The 17,633-nt window shown below is 40.1% G+C and overlaps 1 protein-coding gene across 1 annotated transcript in view; it reads right to left on the reverse strand.

The window, feature by feature from the left end:
• Nucleotides 1-16,469, reverse strand: part of bcl9l (bcl9 like) — a 26,599-nt gene extending 10,130 nt beyond the window's left edge. The window contains 1 exon segment of the mRNA XM_051065502.1: nucleotides 13,777-16,469. The gene's annotated coding sequence lies outside the window, so the exon portion shown is untranslated.
• Nucleotides 16,470-17,633: the final 1,164 nt, after the last annotated feature.

Raw genomic sequence — 17,633 nt, forward strand, 5'->3', positions numbered from 1 at the left:
TTTTGTGTGACCTGAAAGCACAGATGACAAGGCATTGACCACAGTTCTCAGCCATCTGTCTCAGTATCTACCAGTAAAGGGGGTACAAACAGCTTTCAACTGAGCAGGGTTAAAGCTCAGCATTAAGAATGAAGGACACTTCTCAGCACATGAGGCTTCAGTCTGGGTTCAAGTCCATAGCTGCAAGCTGACGCCCTCTTGACACTGCCACCTGCCTGTGTCCATAACCTCGAGCTTCTGATTTTAACCTTTGCAACTACAGTGTGCTTCTCTCTGCATTGAAGAATTTGTGTGCAGTCTACAATCCAGTTGTATACAAGTTTTCTTTCTGACTATCCCTCAAAAGCTGCCTGTGCACAGATCATTAAACAGTTCTCCAGTATTTGCAGGTCTCAACAGGACCCTTCCACACCTGTTGCTGCCAAACAATAGTTGGTCAAAACAGTCATAACAGCCTGCTCAAAAACATCTAGCCCAGATATTCAGCCGGCATAATGCAGATCTTGTGTAAATATTTCCACTGGGTTCCATTTTTGGCTGATGACACAATCCCACCACTGCACACGGCATAGTCAGTCAGGTCAGCTGTCCCGCGCTAAGAACCATCTGTACCACTCACTCACCTTGACAGGTAATGGTAAACACAATGCTGCAATTAGTCATTAACTAACACCGGCTCAAGTCAGCACAGAGAGGTGCCTTGTTCGCTTGCTGAGGACTTCATCACTCATTAACTCAAACAGGGACAGTCAGACATCACTCCTGTTGACAAAGTGTGACTCACTTGCTTTGTGCAACACAAAGAGGAGGCAGATTAATCGTGTGGTGAGACGCTGACCTTCGAGTGGAAGAATAGATAGGTCTATCTGAGGTGAATAGCAGTCTTGTAGATATGAAGGAGACTCCCAGTCATGTCTGCTGTATTTGACATGATCAACAAGGTAACAGGTAGGAAGGCATGGAAGTGTCTAGCAAATGTTGTGTCTCCCTAGAACATTATGTAAACCTACCATTATCCCCACTCCTTGTCATGTGTACAGAGCCTATATTTAAGCAATCAGCCACAAGGAACATTACAGTGTCTTTAGAACAGCAAACAGCTATAGCCTCTTTCAGACTGAGTGAATTTTAGGTTTCTGTAAATAAATGTAAGGTGGTAATACACTTATTACAGCTATTCAAATCAATCCACCCTTAATGAGCATTACAAGACGAAATAAATGTTGCTTCTTGACCTTCTGCAGTAGTTGCTAGACAAGATGCTGGCGTGACTAGCCATTTTTAGTTGGCATATTAATGTTTAACTGAACTGTTATGTGGTCACAGTTCTCAAACAAAGCAGGTTTCCCTATTCACGCCAAGAAACTATATTTGTGCAGAGCTGTTTACAGGCTTCAAAAATTATTTTATTTGGAAGAATGTCAAGACCCAATTTGTGTTACAAAATCTGGAGAAAAATGTCTCAGCGCATTGCAGACAGGAGAGACAGGAGAACACAAACTATAAAACATAATGAGTTTATTTTAGATTAGACCTGTGACATGGTCTGGTTTAAGATGAAAAAATTTGAGAATACAAACAATTAACTTGAGTAAACAATTTAAATATTTTGAGGGTAAACATTATTCATTTGAGTCCTAAAATCACTTGTCACACCTTGATTACACACAGTTGATCTCCATTCTATTCTTATTATGCAACTTCTTAAAATAACTGGTTGCACCAGTGATGACTGAGGTGTGTTCTAGTAAGGAGTGCAAACTCCTGTAGATCAATTTGTTTTCACTTTTAAACTGAGAATAACCATTAAATACTTTTATAGGTAGGGAACTAGAAATTTAACAGCAGCACAGGATAAATCTGACCTGTATGTAGTACCATCAGTTCTCAATTTCGTTTACAAAAAGGCGTTGATTCATCAGACACACCTGGAGTACCACGACTTAACTTAATAGATGTGATCTGCATTCATTATATCCTGACCTCAACACACGAACATAACAAGACATTTAACAGCTTGAGAAATGATTAGTACTTAATTATGATGACATTTGAATGATGAATTAAATCAAATCAACCTAGGTGCTGTGCAATTAGTTTGCAATAAAAATCAAGGTTGTAAAATCAAAGTTAATGTCCCTTAAGGGAAGTGCTCTCAATCTCCCTCCCCCCTTATCCATTCAAACTGTTTCTGCCAAAGCAGGTTTGAACATTCATTTTCAGTCTGGCTTTTGTGTTCATGTTGACAAGGTTGCAGCTCTCCATCTGGCCTCACAGGCTGTAGCTTTTCTTATCAAACAAAGTCTCCTGTAGTTCTCTTCTAATAGTTTCACAAATTGTCAAGGGCAAAAAATGCTGCTCTTGTGCATTTGTTTTTGCAGGTCCAAAATGCTAATTGCACTTTTTCACCAGAAAGGAATAAAGTCAACCGACCAACATTAGATGGGACATTAAAATTCTTTGAGCATTTCAGGGATTCATAGCCGAATGGTTAGGGTGCATACCATGTGGGCCCTAGTGGTCTGAGCAGGCGGACCCCGGTTCGACTCCCGATCTGGCTGGACCTTTACTGCATGTCATTCCCCACTCTCTCCCTGTTTCCTGTCTCTCTCACTATTCTATAAATAGTTTTGGTATTTATTCTATAAATACAAGCAAAAAAAAAAATATAAATAAAAAAATACATGTTGAAAAGGAAGTGGGAAGACATAATGGATGGAAGGACGGATAGATGAAACCTAATTAAGACCTAAGTCTTACTGTGCAAGAGAGCATGTGGACACTGTTTGGAAACGTCCAAACACCAGCTTAGCTTGTTATGTGAAGGGCACTGGCTCTTGTGAGTAATCACACATACCTGATGTGTACAGAGACTGACTAATCAAGACCATGGCGTCACCCATACTGACTAACAGCTGACCAATTACTGAGAAAACACATTAAAAAAGAAACCATGTTAATCATTTATCACTCTGCTAAAAGCTTAAAAAATAATTACAGCAAAAGCAGGATGACATTTGACTCTTGGATTTACTCAAATGTACATTGCTCAGTAAATAACAACATCCTGACCTGCAAGCTGCCAGTAGCTAAATAAAAACAAGCATGTAATGATAAGGTGAGAATAGATGAGTACAGGACTGGAAAGTATCTTGTTGGTTCTTGGTAACTGGTGTAACAAGGAGAGGACTCTGGACAGGAACAGACCTGAGCCCGCTGTCAGTCCACTGTAGTGATAGTTTGCAAATGCTGACAAACAGGCATTACAGAAGAGATCTATCACTGCGATGTGAAAGGCTACCTAAAAAGTGATGATGCTGTGTTTAAAGAGAGATCAGGGGCCTGTCATTAATAGCCATTTGGCTAACTGAGTAAAACCTAGACCTCCTTAAAACTGACACATAACCTGAAGAAAAGAGAATTGCTCTGGGTTTTTATGCAACATGAAGCCCAGTGTTTTCTACCAACAGTGTACTACTGCTGTGAAAACTGTGCTCTTAGCTAAAACTAAAGTAGTCTAATGCAACAGTGTGGCAATAAATCCTACCATCAAGAAGGTTACAATGTTCAGTCTCTGTTGAACCTGTTTTAAAAAGGTGTTGATTAAATTTTATGTTAACAGTGCATCATAGTGTAATATTTAATCTACCCTCAGTGAAATACTACAAACACCTCCCAGGTTTGATCCCTACAGCAGCAAATATTTGAACTGGCAGCCGAGAGACACAGACACTGATGGCCTGCTTACTTCTTCTAACTAACCCTGACAAGGAACAGCTTCGTGCCTTAATGTAATGCCTGTATGTTCCACAGCTGCCTGGACTGTACAGCAGGTGCACAACAAAAGATATGGAAAGAAAAACAGTTGCCAACTCACTTAAATTTCCCAGCATGCCTCACACCACTACTGAACTGAACATTTTTCACCACCAAAGGCGTAATGTCAAGGTGGAGCCAATTCTAAAAATAAGATGTCTCCAACTGAGGCGGGAGAGATAATGGCTGTTTGCTAGGATCAAATGGTATCAAAGAAGCTGGTGCCTTTGGTTGCAACAAAAAAGTTATTGTCCTACACCAAGCACGGCAAGGTGTGTACAGCTAAGAGACATGCAAGCCATACAAATCTTATTCATGATAACTTATTACTGTTACTGTTCACGGTGTACACAATGTGTATCAAAATTCAGCCTAACTGACACCTGTGGGGAACTTTTTCTATATGTCCAAATGTGCATTCACATTTTGATACTGAGTGAAACATAATGATCCATAGTCTTCAGTGTCTCAGTCATAGCTCCATTAACTCTAAATCTCTGCTGGTATGGTTTTGCAATATTGGCATATCCACCACCAGTCACTGTTAGCTTTCTCAGTTCTCTGTTGACTTATAGCAGCAGTAGAAACAGCAGCTCATTTTTGCCTTATGTGCAATCTGCTCAGCAGTGTGTTGTGGTCCATAAAAAGTGTATGTGTATTGTGGACAAATTAACATGTTGCTGTCCATTACTAACCTTCCTCTTAAGGACACACAAACAGGGGAGCCAGTGTAAAACTAAAAACAAAAATACAGTATGTGGGCTGGAATTATTATTTTCATGCCCTGGTGTACATTATTTTTTCATACTTACTTCTTTCAAGGTCCAATAAGTATGAGAGACTCTTATTAAGTCCTTAATGAAACATGCTGCTGAAGGTGCTCCTGTGAAAGCAGATAGGTATAATATTTATGCAAAGGTTAGCTATTATCCAATCAACAAATGTGTTTGGGCATAAAATGTTCTCCATCTCCCTTTTCTCATTTGACATTTTCACAAGTTGTTTGGGAAACAAATTCAATTTGACAGCTGGAGCTTGTCCAGCTACGCCCAATCACTGCTCCAAACAAATTAAGGAAATAATTCAATGAGTTTTAAAATCCATAGCACATGGACTTAAAGTATAAAGAAGATTCATTTAGGGCCACGATAAGTACATATACACACAAAGCAGGCCAACACACATAAACACACGCCCTTGCATTCCTACAACATTGATGGAAACAAATGTTGGTATTCTGAGTCAGGTGTAGAGCTATGATGAATGATGATGATTTAAATTAATCTACCAAAGGCTATTTGCCTTTGATTGTGGGAAATACTGGTGTTCTGGTCATTTTTTTCAGCAGACCATCCAGGGATGTTGTAATCTAAAACTCAAGGGGGATTTGATTTCCAAATTTCGGAACAATAGCAGTACAACAACTGTAATACAGGTCAGAATTTATAACTGCTGTGTGTGTGCACATGCATGTGTGTGTCAGTTTGCCTACGGTAAGAGGTTGAGCTCCTATTTAGTCCCAGTGGGTCACACAGTACTCTGTATTTTTAGAGCGAGCTGGTATTAATAGACCCAGAGAGCCCTGAGAAGTCAGGGCCAACAGTGAGAACAAAATACGAAGCCAAGTCCAAAACACAGATGCCACAGTGCTGCTCTGTGGATCAACACCAGTAAACACTGAGGCCAAAGTGTTTAACAGTACTGATGAATGAATAATGTGTATGACGCAGGAGTTCGCACAGTTACACAGAGACGCACAGTTGAGACTTTTTTTTGACATTAGCTGGTTAACAAACTACATTTGTACATGGCGCCAGTCGAAAAGCAACCTCAGAGAAGGAAAATTAGTTAAATGTGCTTGGCCACTCTGGGCTCTGACTTAGGACAAGGCCATTGCTAACACAACATGTATGACTGTTAACAAAATAAATCCTCTGTGAAGGACTAATGGAAGTTAAAACTTGTCCTTGAAGGGTCCAAGTTTTTATTTAGAAAAATGGAGATCTAATGGCACAGCCACTTCAAATATGCATGTCGGGTTTATCAAAGGACATTTGTTATTTGGGAGTTCAGGTTGTGCAATGATTTGTCTCAAGTCTGACACTGCTGGGAGCACTGTAGGAATGTTAAATGATTTCTCAAAAGAGGCAGTGGACAAATAACTGATGAGAGACAATCATCACCATAAGACATGTTTTTAAAGGTCTAGTCCAACCCAATCAAAATATTTCCGAGTAAGGATGCAAATTTGCTCATTTAAGCCCTTTCTGATGTCTGGCACTGTTTTCCTGAAATGTCTTTTGTCCTCACTGCAAATGAGCTCTCACTACCTAAGGCATAGTTTCCACTCAACCTCATCGTCAATATGCTCAAAATATTTCCACACTTCATCTGAATGTCTAACCGACATCCTCCTGAATGACTGCGCACATACATTGTAATTCCAAGAAAACTAAATAAATAAACAAAACAGTGATGGGGCATGCTCTGCAAAAAAATGCTGTTGAAACCAGTGGTTTTTAAAGTGATGACAAAGTCCCTGGTTCTGTGTTGCATTTTCAAGAAGAACTCACTCAGGGCTTACAGAAAGCAATCATAAGCTGCAAAAACACTTCTCTAAAACTAATTTTGCAGTCGAAACGATGTTGTATTTTAAGACTTTAGGTGGCTGACAATTTTCCACTTGCCACAAATTCAATTAGATTAATGTAACACATATCAAGCATTACAGTAAACATGTTTTTCACTGTGAATTTTTGTTTGTGCTTTGAACTACCTAAAAAAAAGTCAACATACAGCTCTACTATATCACAACCTGCTAAAAACAAATAATACAAAACACCTATGATGGGCTTTTGCTCGCCTGCTGTTATGTCACACTCTGTAATGTGGGTTATGTGGCTGGTGTAATGACTCCCTTTATGTCCACACACAAAGGTTTCAAACAAGCCCAAAATTGTCACCCTTATCACCACTGACCACTTTCAACTGAGTTAGAAGTAACTGCATATTTCACAGAGTTTCTGGCTAGTGACTGCACCTGTGGTCCTTCTTTAATAAATTAATCAACTCTAAAGTGGACTGTGGCAAATTTTAGGAAATGTGATGTGACACAAGCAGCTTTCAACTCTTTTATGTAGAACACAGAAATAACCTTCCTACCCCATGATCACACTGAAGCTGCTGTTAGGTAACAGTTCGATTGGGATGCACTGTGATAATGTGGGATAAAGTGGAATAAAATTGGGGAGGGAAAAGCTACGCATTGGGTCCTTCTCCAAATTGTCTCGGCCTCGCTAACATAAAAATGTGTTTTTAGTCTCTGGTTGGACCGCTTGGTATCTTACTTTTGAAATTTCCAAAGCTACTATTTGCAGCAGTGCAGATGAACACATACCAACAGCTGAACCTACAACCCTTCATCGTACAAAGCTAACAAATATGTCAGAGGACTAGCAACTTAAGGACACAACTGACACTGAAGAAAGGATTCTCAGTTTCTCGGTAGCAACACAGAAAACAAAGCTAAGACTAGTCAATTGTTGGTATAAGGAATTTAATTTAGATTAGATCCAGTGGACAGAAAATACAGCAGAGTACTGTTACTGTCTCACGTGGTTCAAATTCCACTGCAGCATATTTAAGAAGTGCGCTCGAGTGCGACGTAAAACTATAAAACTCTGATTTGAAATCTATAGAGAGTTGCTCTTGACTGAATTAAAATCACTGCACTACATGTCTGAGAGGAAAAAAAACACAAAGTTTGAAATTTAAGGCAAACACAGAATGGTTCTGTCAGCTACCCTTCTGTTGTTGGAACGGAATTGATTTGCAAGCCATGCAACTTTAGAAAAATCAACAAGGATGATGACAGGCGAGCACTGCAAGGTTTAAAGATGTTGAATCAGCCATCAAGCCCCTGCCAACTTTCACTCAAGGAAAACCAACTGGGACCAATAGTGTGAAACTGCTTCCAAGTGACAACCATCAGGACATTCTGAGTGATTATTGGTGCCAGCACCCAATAAATTACAGCCTTTAAACTCTCTTTGATGAATGAAGTTTCTGATTTTTCATGCCTCTGTTGGAATCAAAACCAATGTTAAGGAAGAATATTTCACTCATGAGTCTCTCACAATGTGACCACTGAAAGGTCACTTAATTGGAAAGCACCAACGATCCATGTCTGATAATATAGCAACCGACTCCAGGTTAGGAACTCAGAAACTATGACCCATCTTGGAGAAATGGTTTGATATTGATGCAGCCAGTGTGAAAGCTTTCTGCACAGAGGCAAAGGATTCAAAACTCATAACTTTTAAGTAGGAGAAGACTATATTTGTAAGCTGTCAGAGGCTGTAGGCAAGAAAGGACATAACTGGAACTTGTTCAAAAGTCTTGCTGGAGGAAAAAAATAGAAAGTGCACTGCATGTTTGGCATTTTTTGGTCAGAGCACTCCAGTGGGTCTACTAAGAGTATAACAGGCAGGGAAACCCTGTTTATGGATTATTGACCACATTCATCCCTGTAGCCGTATCTTTTTCTTGCTCTTTATAGTTCTTGCCATAACACTTTTCCTCTGTCCTTCCTTCAATCATTTGCTTGTTCTTCTCTCCCAACATCCAGTTTGTTTTTCTGCAGCACTGGTGTTGTGGGAATGTATTAGTCTACAAGCATAACAAGAGGTTACTGCAGGTCACCATCCATTTGAACAAACATCTAAAAATGAGAGGGTTTTGAGTTAGTCCAAAAATCTATCATGTTTAACCTTTGACCACAAAAAAAAGGAGTATTTTTACTTTTGGGAGTTAATCCAGACACTGTTTACAAGTCTGTGATCTACATAGCTGCCTTCTCTGTACTCACAATTCTCAGTCTGCTCATAGAACTTGTTGGGGGTAAACCGCAGTGCATTGTGGGACAGTACACAGGTGACAGCCAAAAAATGAAATCTGCACACTAGGGGGGTTGTGGCAGGTTGCTGTGGCAACAAAACATGTCACGGGGCTGAGTAAATATAGGCTAACCAGTAAGCAATGTGCAGAGAGAAGGGCCTGCAACAGAGGAAAGGCCACAGAGAGAGGAAAAAAAAGAAAACTCAGACATTTGTGAGGATCTCAAAGCATCTTTTGATATAGCAGGCCTCTCTGAACAGTAGCAACAAAAGAGATGTCCTGAGATGCACCTTAGTTTTTTACACCACGGGAAAACATTATGAACCACACAAAAAGTAGTGAGTTAAGCAGAGGAGGGAAAAATATATTTCAGGTAAAAATTAAGTTATTCACTGAAGCCATGAACAATTGTGATTTATATGTGCTTTAAAATGGATTCTGCACATATTTGTGACATATGTGTTCTGGACAAGACAGACTGGAGGAATTTCGCTGAAGGCATGGAAATATGGGTAATTTACACAGGATATGTTGACTACTCCAGACAAAGAACAGATGAAGACCTCTGCAACAGGCTGGAAATTAAGTGGTGAGATGCCTGTGGGCACCTAGTTCATGGTTTTGCCTCAGCTCAGGGACAGAGAAGTACTGGGCTCATTTTGTACAGAGGGTCAAGGGTTGTATCCTCTCCAACACATTCTGGGATGAAAGCCAACTAGAGCAAGGAAAAAGATCAAACTGCAGCTTTATTACAGGCAGAAGGCAGGCATTACGGCACTGAAGCATGTTGGGAGGAAAAAAAAAAGTCTGATGGACAGAAGCTATTCATACACACCTCCCAGTCTGCTAAGGGGAGGATTACCAGTCTGTCCATTCAGATACAGTGTCTTAGTTTTTGCTGTAGGTTAGAGATCATAGTCATTAAAAATTATCGCAAGAATGGAACCCAAGCATAGTTTATCATACAACATATTTTTACATCTGACCGTTTTTTTCAGATTAGGTGAATTAACAAAGCAGAACTAAAAGTGTAACTGTTGTTCCCCTGGATAGCATTAGGGGTTGTACACAGCAACTTATTCCCAAAACAACACTGAACTAACCATAAACAGTGGCCAACAATGTAGGTCTAAAAATAATCTGACCTTAACTTACATAACTTTTGCCATTTTTGGAACAGAGGAACTACAGTGAGAGAAATGTCAAAACTGACATCACAATGAGTTTTAGCTTATCTTAACTAAATAACAAGTGGTGAAGGTATAGTAGAAGTAGAGAGGTCAGTGTCGTAGGCTGAGTCAGTGATGCAACACAAGAGAAACCTGTGATGAAAAAGAGACGAAAGAAAGCCAAGAGGAAAATTCACCTGGATTACAGGCAAACTGGTAATTACTGGGATGGATATAAACAAGGTGGGGAAATTACCTCCAGATCATCAGAGTGTTTGCACATGTTTAGCCTGTGCTGGCTAATTCACAGCATCTACTCTGGCAGACCCTTTGTAATGTAACTGCCCTTAAACTGCAAGTGATGTCTTTTCTTAAAACACATTACTTACGTAAAATAGTACATAGTACAATAATGCATACCCACTGTAAATAACAGTATTATTACAAAAGCATAGGACAAGAAAGCCAAAGAGGACACAAGTGCTGATAAATGCAGCATCTGGAAAAAGAATCCCACAGCCTGTTTGTGCATTCATATGTAATACAATTTGCAATGCACAGCTTAGAGGGAACAATGGTATACACTGTTACAGCCATGCTGAGCTCCATGAGACCCTCACAAAATAAAATACTATTGTGCATTCATATAGCAGGCAGCAGGAGTCAAACAAGCATCCACCAAGTTTTGCATCCACATACCAGCAAGTCACTTGGCAATTTTCCGCACTCAATGCATAAATTAAAAATATTATTTAGTGGTTCTCCAACAACACTCAACTCCCACAGTGCTTTGGTGATGAGAGGCAGAGTATTTCAAATTAAACTGGTGTCAAACACAAATTCTACAAAACCTGAACAAAGCCCACCCCTTCATCTAAAGTGAATGTGGCAGTTTCTTCGTTAAAAGCATTTTGGCCCTGCTAAGGGTTATATGAATGGAACTGTGAGATGCTCAATTCAAAACCCTAAGAAATAGCATTGAATCTGGGGCCTTAACATTATTTGTAAAATATAAATATCTGCATCTGAAGAAGTTTCGTAATTGATGATACTACTAGCCAAAGACAACATACTGTACCATTATCAAATGCTGCTTGATAAATCTGTAGCAGCTTTAAGCTTATCAGTCTGATCAGTTTGAGCATGTGCAATAAATACATAAAATTTTGTTTTTAATATAAAGTGGTGATAATCCAGCTGACATCTTGCCATTTCAAATACTCGAATTTTGAAACAAATATTATTGAGATGTTAAAGTAAAAATGTCAATTTATCAGTTGGTCATTTGACAGAAAATTATTTTTAAAACTATTTTAATGATCAGGTCCAGCTCTTGATTATGCAGATTTGGTGCTTTTCTCTCTTTTATATCACTGTAAACTGAATATCACACAGACCCAGGAGGCAGGATGATGGAGTCAAAACATAGCAAGACTCCTCTCCTTGTAACTGTAATTATGTGTGATACACTTAACTGTATTCTTTACTAAATCAGACATTTTCGAGTATTTACATCAGTTTGGAATACATGAAGAAATATCCTAATAAAATTCACTGAGAATTAATTTGTTACATGAGGCATTCCAAGCATAAGCACTGACAAACAGAGGAGAACATCTGCACCCATGGAACTGTGTACAGTATCTGAGGGTTAAATCCTGTTACTAGCTCAGATTACATCCTCGCTTCTACCAAGCAGCACCACAGTTTGGACCAAGACCAGGACTTGCATGTTCACAAGGTCTGAGTGGGATTCAGATGGCATTGTTCTCACCTGACTGTACAAACTAAAGTTAAAGAGTCTGAATACACTGCTCTGAGTATACCTGGTGTGACTAAATGTATTAATGCAATTTAAAAGGTTGAGGACCAGTATCAGTGACGACAGAAACTCTATGCAAAACTATGCAAAAGACAAGCACATAGAAAGGCACAGAACCACAACAGACACTGTGACATTAGTGTGAACCAGAGTGCAAGTGTCATACAAAATGCTTAGCTCAAACTCCTTCTATTTAGGGATAAGAATGAGGCCTCGTGTTTTTCACTTGTCCAGTACCTAAGTGTCGTAGTGTATTCTGTCCTGTGGAAACGTTCTCAATATCACATTATTCTTTCATAGCGCACCTTAGCAGTCGTCCCTGTAACTCACCCCAAAGTTCTCAGATCACCTAACCAGATAAGAAACACTTTGTCAGCAGCTCACCAAATCTGTCTCTGCTTGCACAGTCTGTGTGGACATGCAGTGGCTGCCACATGCTCATTCATTCAAATCCACTCTAGACAAAATAAGAGAGGCAAGAAATAGACTTTTAGATACATAAGCCATCTCACTGTTACAATAGGGCTGCTTCATCATCACCTACTCTGTCATTTATTTTATTCAAACCACGCATATACAAGTGTGGTCAATTACTTACTAAAATATCCAGTTTGTCAAATGCTTAGATGGACTAAAAACTAAATAATATTTGGTCTATTAAGCCTTGACACACTAGATTAATTGATTCACACAAAGTTTCCATCATTAGCCACTACAACCTCATTTAAAGGGGCCCATGAGGACAAAATACACACAAAAACAAAGACGCAAAATAAGACATGCTTGCACAAAGGCCTACAGGGTAGGCAGTGTACTGTCCTAAAAAAAAGGCAGATAAGAAAAAGATACTCTTAACTAAAAGATGAGGGGGATATTTCACTTCCAGTGGAAAGCAACGCACAGTGTACTGTAGCCCTGAAAGACAATTCAGATCAAGTTGCAAACTCTGTTAGGCGCTATATATAGCTCACCAGGATATTGTAGATACACACACAGCATGAAGCGCCTGTGCACACACACGGAAAGGCAGTGTACCAAAAGAGAAAAGCTGTAGTATCTCTTCCTGTGAGCAGGTTTAAGTGCAGCATTATCACACCATATTCAACAGGCTGAACTAGCAGGGTCATTGGTTGTCTTGAGTTTACTGACAGAGAGATCACAGACACAAAGAAAGGGGGGTAGGGGGGACTTTGCCTTAAACATTCAAACCACACCACTTTTTAAAGGCTGTATGACAGCATTAGGCTATAAAATTATTAACTACTAAGTCTAATAGTGGTACTAAAATATTTAATGAGAATGAACATTTTAGTTGTAGCTTTGACGCCCATCTACATGGTCCGCTTGTCTGTGTAACTGAATCACATCGGGACAGGAAATGCCCACTAAAATATTTTGAAGTAACATGGATACAATTTTTATCTACATTAAGGCAACGCTGACCATGGTAACTGTGGCAGACAGTGTTAAGCAGCGGCAGTATTAACAGCATGTTGGTCTCCACATGCCCACGCTGAGTCTGTGTTGAAGTGACAGGTATCGTTACGCAGCCTGTCACCTACTGAACACGGTTTAGCTGTTTAGCTCAAAACCTTTCAAATGCTGCTTTGGCTGAGTCTGTCAGATTAGCTAGCTGATAAGCTAATATTAGTAATATGCACATCTGGATTGAAATGTTCTTATCGGCAAACTGGGAAGGTTAAAACGTGAAGTTGAGCAAGCACCGCATTGTTGTTAGGAGAATTTGAGGACACATGCCCCTGATGTGAACCCCAGCGCTCATGAGTGGAGACTTGCTGCGCCAGCCAGGTCCAGGGGCTAACTTAGCATGCTAATTCATGTCTCCGCTAGGCTACTCGCTTGTAAGCGACGCTGCCGTAGCACACATCTGCAAGCGAACCAATGCTAGCTAACGGGATTTGAACTTTGTTATTGGCTTGCTAGCGACCCGAAGACTTCATAAAAAAGCAGAGAAAGTTATCCGAGTCCATACATAAAGAAGACAGCTCCGAAATACGTGAACAGCTAGCATGCTTCGATAGTGACAATGTTTTGAAATGCTGTGTACTCTACCCCATTTGGCTGGTGTCTGAGATCAGAAGAGGCCGATGTCAGGACTGACGGCCAGTCGACATTCCCCGGAGTGGCCGCCGCCACCGCTTGCTCCGCTCGCCGTACCACTGCGCAAGATGGTCCCGATCCCGATGTTTGATAAGAAAGGAGCTGGTGCAGTTTTGACGGAGATGAAGATGGTGATAAATAACACGGCGTGTCTAGGTTGAAGTTTCGGTTGAAATCAGAGGACGTGTCACCTTGCAGCGGTTCATGACTCCCACTATTCAAGATGTAGAAGGGCAGGACGTTGCATTTCTCTGCGAGTCCATATCACTCCCAGCCGCTGACAATAATTAGTGTGGCCACACGGGCATCCGTATGTCACTCTACTGATATGTCATACTGGACTTCTGTGCTGGCTGAGAGTCGGATTTTTTCCCTCTCTTCAGAATTCTTATATAAATATTTAGAATATTTTCAGATGATGTCAACACTCTGAAATGATATTTAGTCTTGCAGGCTCAAAACGCACCTTAGCTGCCTTTCCCTAAACTTAGGAGAATCAATCGATCACATTATCAAATAGCAGATAGTACGTATTTTATTTTATTTTATTCTGATTATCTGATCCAGCAAATAGCCCATTCCATCTCAGACTCTCAGATCACATTTCTGATGAATAGGCTACCATCCTGCAGAGGAGGGCTGTAGGTGTGACTTCAAATTCAAAGCAGAAGTAAATCAGAAACATGTAAACTGAGCTCACACGCTTCATGTTCGGGGGAACCATTATGAAGTTAAGTCAGAGTGAGCATACAGTTGTTGCACTGTTAAACCTGTCCTGTTTTTTCAGATGAATACTCCCTCTGGTGGTATGGGTAGCAGAAGTAGGCTTGAAAACATACCCTCAAGTGAACTTGGGATAAAGCCATTTCTTGCAACTAGAGATGAGAGTTTTAAGTGATGTTTTATGCAATCTTATCTGGGAAAGGCTGACAGAACAATGTGTGTTTTAGTCCTGCAATTCCATTGATACAGTCACTAATGCTTACAGTAGACCATACCTTGAAGCAGCTAAAGACATCTATACCTTTCTGGGGCAGGCTACTGCTTAGCCCTACTGAAGTTATTTCCATAATCAAGTGAACGCTGTTCAGGAGGAGTGCACATCTTATAAACTTGTCCAGATGTTTCCACTGCTGCAAGCATTTTAAAGTGCGACAGTTGCTTCTTCAACCTAGGATGTAGGTTTCTAGGCCACCTACAAATTTTTTTTGTGCTGAAAGAATGAATAAGAAATTCTACTCTTTTTTTTTCACTCTCTCTCTTTTTTTTCATGAGACAACCAGTTGAATGGTAGGGAAGAAGACACTGCAGCACTGGTAGCAAATCCTTGAGGAGGGAACAACAGTGATTTACACTAGTGAGGAGAGGAATAAAACATAAATCTGCAGTGGACAAGGGCCAGAATGGAGCAGTGAAAATAATCACAATCCGCAGAGGTGACCTGCTGCGACTCTCTGACCTGCAGACGTGGAGCGAGAGCTGACAGATGTGGTCAAAGTCGTGCGGGAGCCCAACCGCCTTCTGCGTGACCTTCTCCTTCCAGACAAGGCAGAAAAGACTGGCATTAATCAGTCGAAGAAGCGCCATCACACCTGTTGGCATCAGACATTTTTAATTATTGAGTAATGAAATAGCTTGAGATTTTAATTATGCCATTTGGTATACATGTGCACTGCACATTATTCTGTCATTATATGCCAAATCATAAGGGGAATAAGGTCAGACTGGATTAAGGATGAAATCATTTTTTTTATTTAAATAACTAACTTGAAAGATAAGCAAACACATAAGATCATTTCATAGAGACATCTTGTCTTTCTCATTGCTCTTTCTTCATTTTGAGTCCTCTATGCTATTGCGTAGGCACACTAATTGCCAAGCAAGTGTATTTGTTTAATCAAAGGAAAGGATACTCTGATGCACATTGTTTTGATTCAATAATTTTAGGCTCTGGGCATCACTCCTGCCAAACAGACAGGCCTGGGGATATTTAAGAGTGAATAAAATAGCCCACAGACAGAGTACGGTGCATGTGTATATTATGATAAAAATGCAAAAAGATGCTGTGAATTCTTTCTCGCCATACCCCCCTGAGATATGTTTTATCTGAGTCCATTATTCTCTGCTGGTATATGGCAAGCGGAGGAATGAGCTCAGTTAGGTGAGGAAATGAGAGAGAGAGAGAAGAGGAATTTGGACCCTGGTATTTGGAGAGAAAGAAAATGAAACATTGGAGGAAGGTCAAGAGAACATAAGAAAGGAGCGGTGGGAAATGAGAGAACAGGAGAGAGAGAGAGTAGGGAGATAGAGAGAGTGAGACAGAGAGGATGAGAAAGTGAAACTATGTTGTCATGGAAACTGGCATGGATCTGAAGAGCAAAACAAGAATGTAAATTGGTTTACCCTTAGGGAATGTGATGGCGCTACAGGGAAGAAATAAGCAGGGAGATGTATTTAAGGGAAGACCTTCCATAATATCATATCGGAATAAAGAGAGTTGAAAAAAAACTACATTTATAGTATATAGTATATAGATATATTTAAATATAGAGGCTTAATGTATTGACTGCCAGCTTCCACTAGATAAAGATATTTGTAACCACCCCTCATCTCTTTTCAGTTACTTACAAATGACTTAATTAAAAAAATGCACCCGTTTGAGAGTCGCTGAGGTCAGCCTGAGTGGGTGAATTACTTATGTGGAGAAACAACTAGTGGCTCAGCTACTGCTGTGTGCCAGGAATGTTGTTTTATTTTAACAGGTTGACATTTAGTGATGGAGACGCATGGTCGCCCTCTCACGCTCATCACTCAAGAATATTACAGATGCTGGGACTCAAGCCTAAATGTCTGGATTTCGTCTTAACAAAGCCACCTGTCAGCGGCTGCGATAAGTCCGTGCAGACCCATTAGCTGGGGACTGAAGAAAGAGGAAAAAAAAGTTTTGCGTACCCTGTGTCTTCATTTCCCTCCTCTCACCTGTGTGCTTTTTCACACTTCCAAAGCCTTTGTCATTAGTTTTCTCGCTAGCATGCTTCTTTCAAGTCGACTGCTGGAATCTCGTCATTAGATTCAAATTTAGAGTCAGCTAGAGATGATATGAATGTTGCCAAGAAACTAATGGTTTCCGTGGTGACAAACGCTACCCCTGTCATTGTGTGGAGCAATGTAGGAGGTCAAGTCTCTCACCTACAATCTCTACCAGCGCTTTCAGAGTAGAGACAGAGTACATCTGAGTACACAGTGTGCTCAGCTGACAATAGCATGTCCTCTAATCTCTCTCTCTCTTTGTGTGTGTGTGTGTGTGTGTGTGTGTGTGTGTGTGTGATCCTCATGTTGTTTTCTCATATTACATTCACATAAGTGAAACTCTTCTTTGTGCAGCACGTGTGTTTGTCCACGCTAAAATGTTGAAACTGTTGTAAAAAATATGTTTTCATGCTAAATTTCACCCATAATTTAATGATATTAGCAGTTACAGACAGGTTCATGCACCAATTTATGTAATGCAGTACATCTATTAACATATGAAATAGTAACACAGAAAAGACTTGACACAGTAGGTGCATGTCAAAAACAGGAATTGACAGACAGTGCTGACAAAATTAAACTACAATTACACACGCTGCAGCAGTTTTCACATGTCGTACTGTCATTATCAGTCATAATCCTCAATACCTCAACCAGGAAAGAATCAACTTGAGAATGCAGTGAAGCACAGAACAAAGTGGCAATGGTGCTTCAGCAGCTGACATTGATAAATAGACTGAATAACCTAATAACCAGCAGTCATTAGCAGATTTGTTTGT

Source organism: Lates calcarifer, linkage group LG21, assembly GCF_001640805.2.
Source record: "Lates calcarifer isolate ASB-BC8 linkage group LG21, TLL_Latcal_v3, whole genome shotgun sequence".
Classification (NCBI taxonomy): Eukaryota; Metazoa; Chordata; class Actinopteri; family Centropomidae; genus Lates; species Lates calcarifer.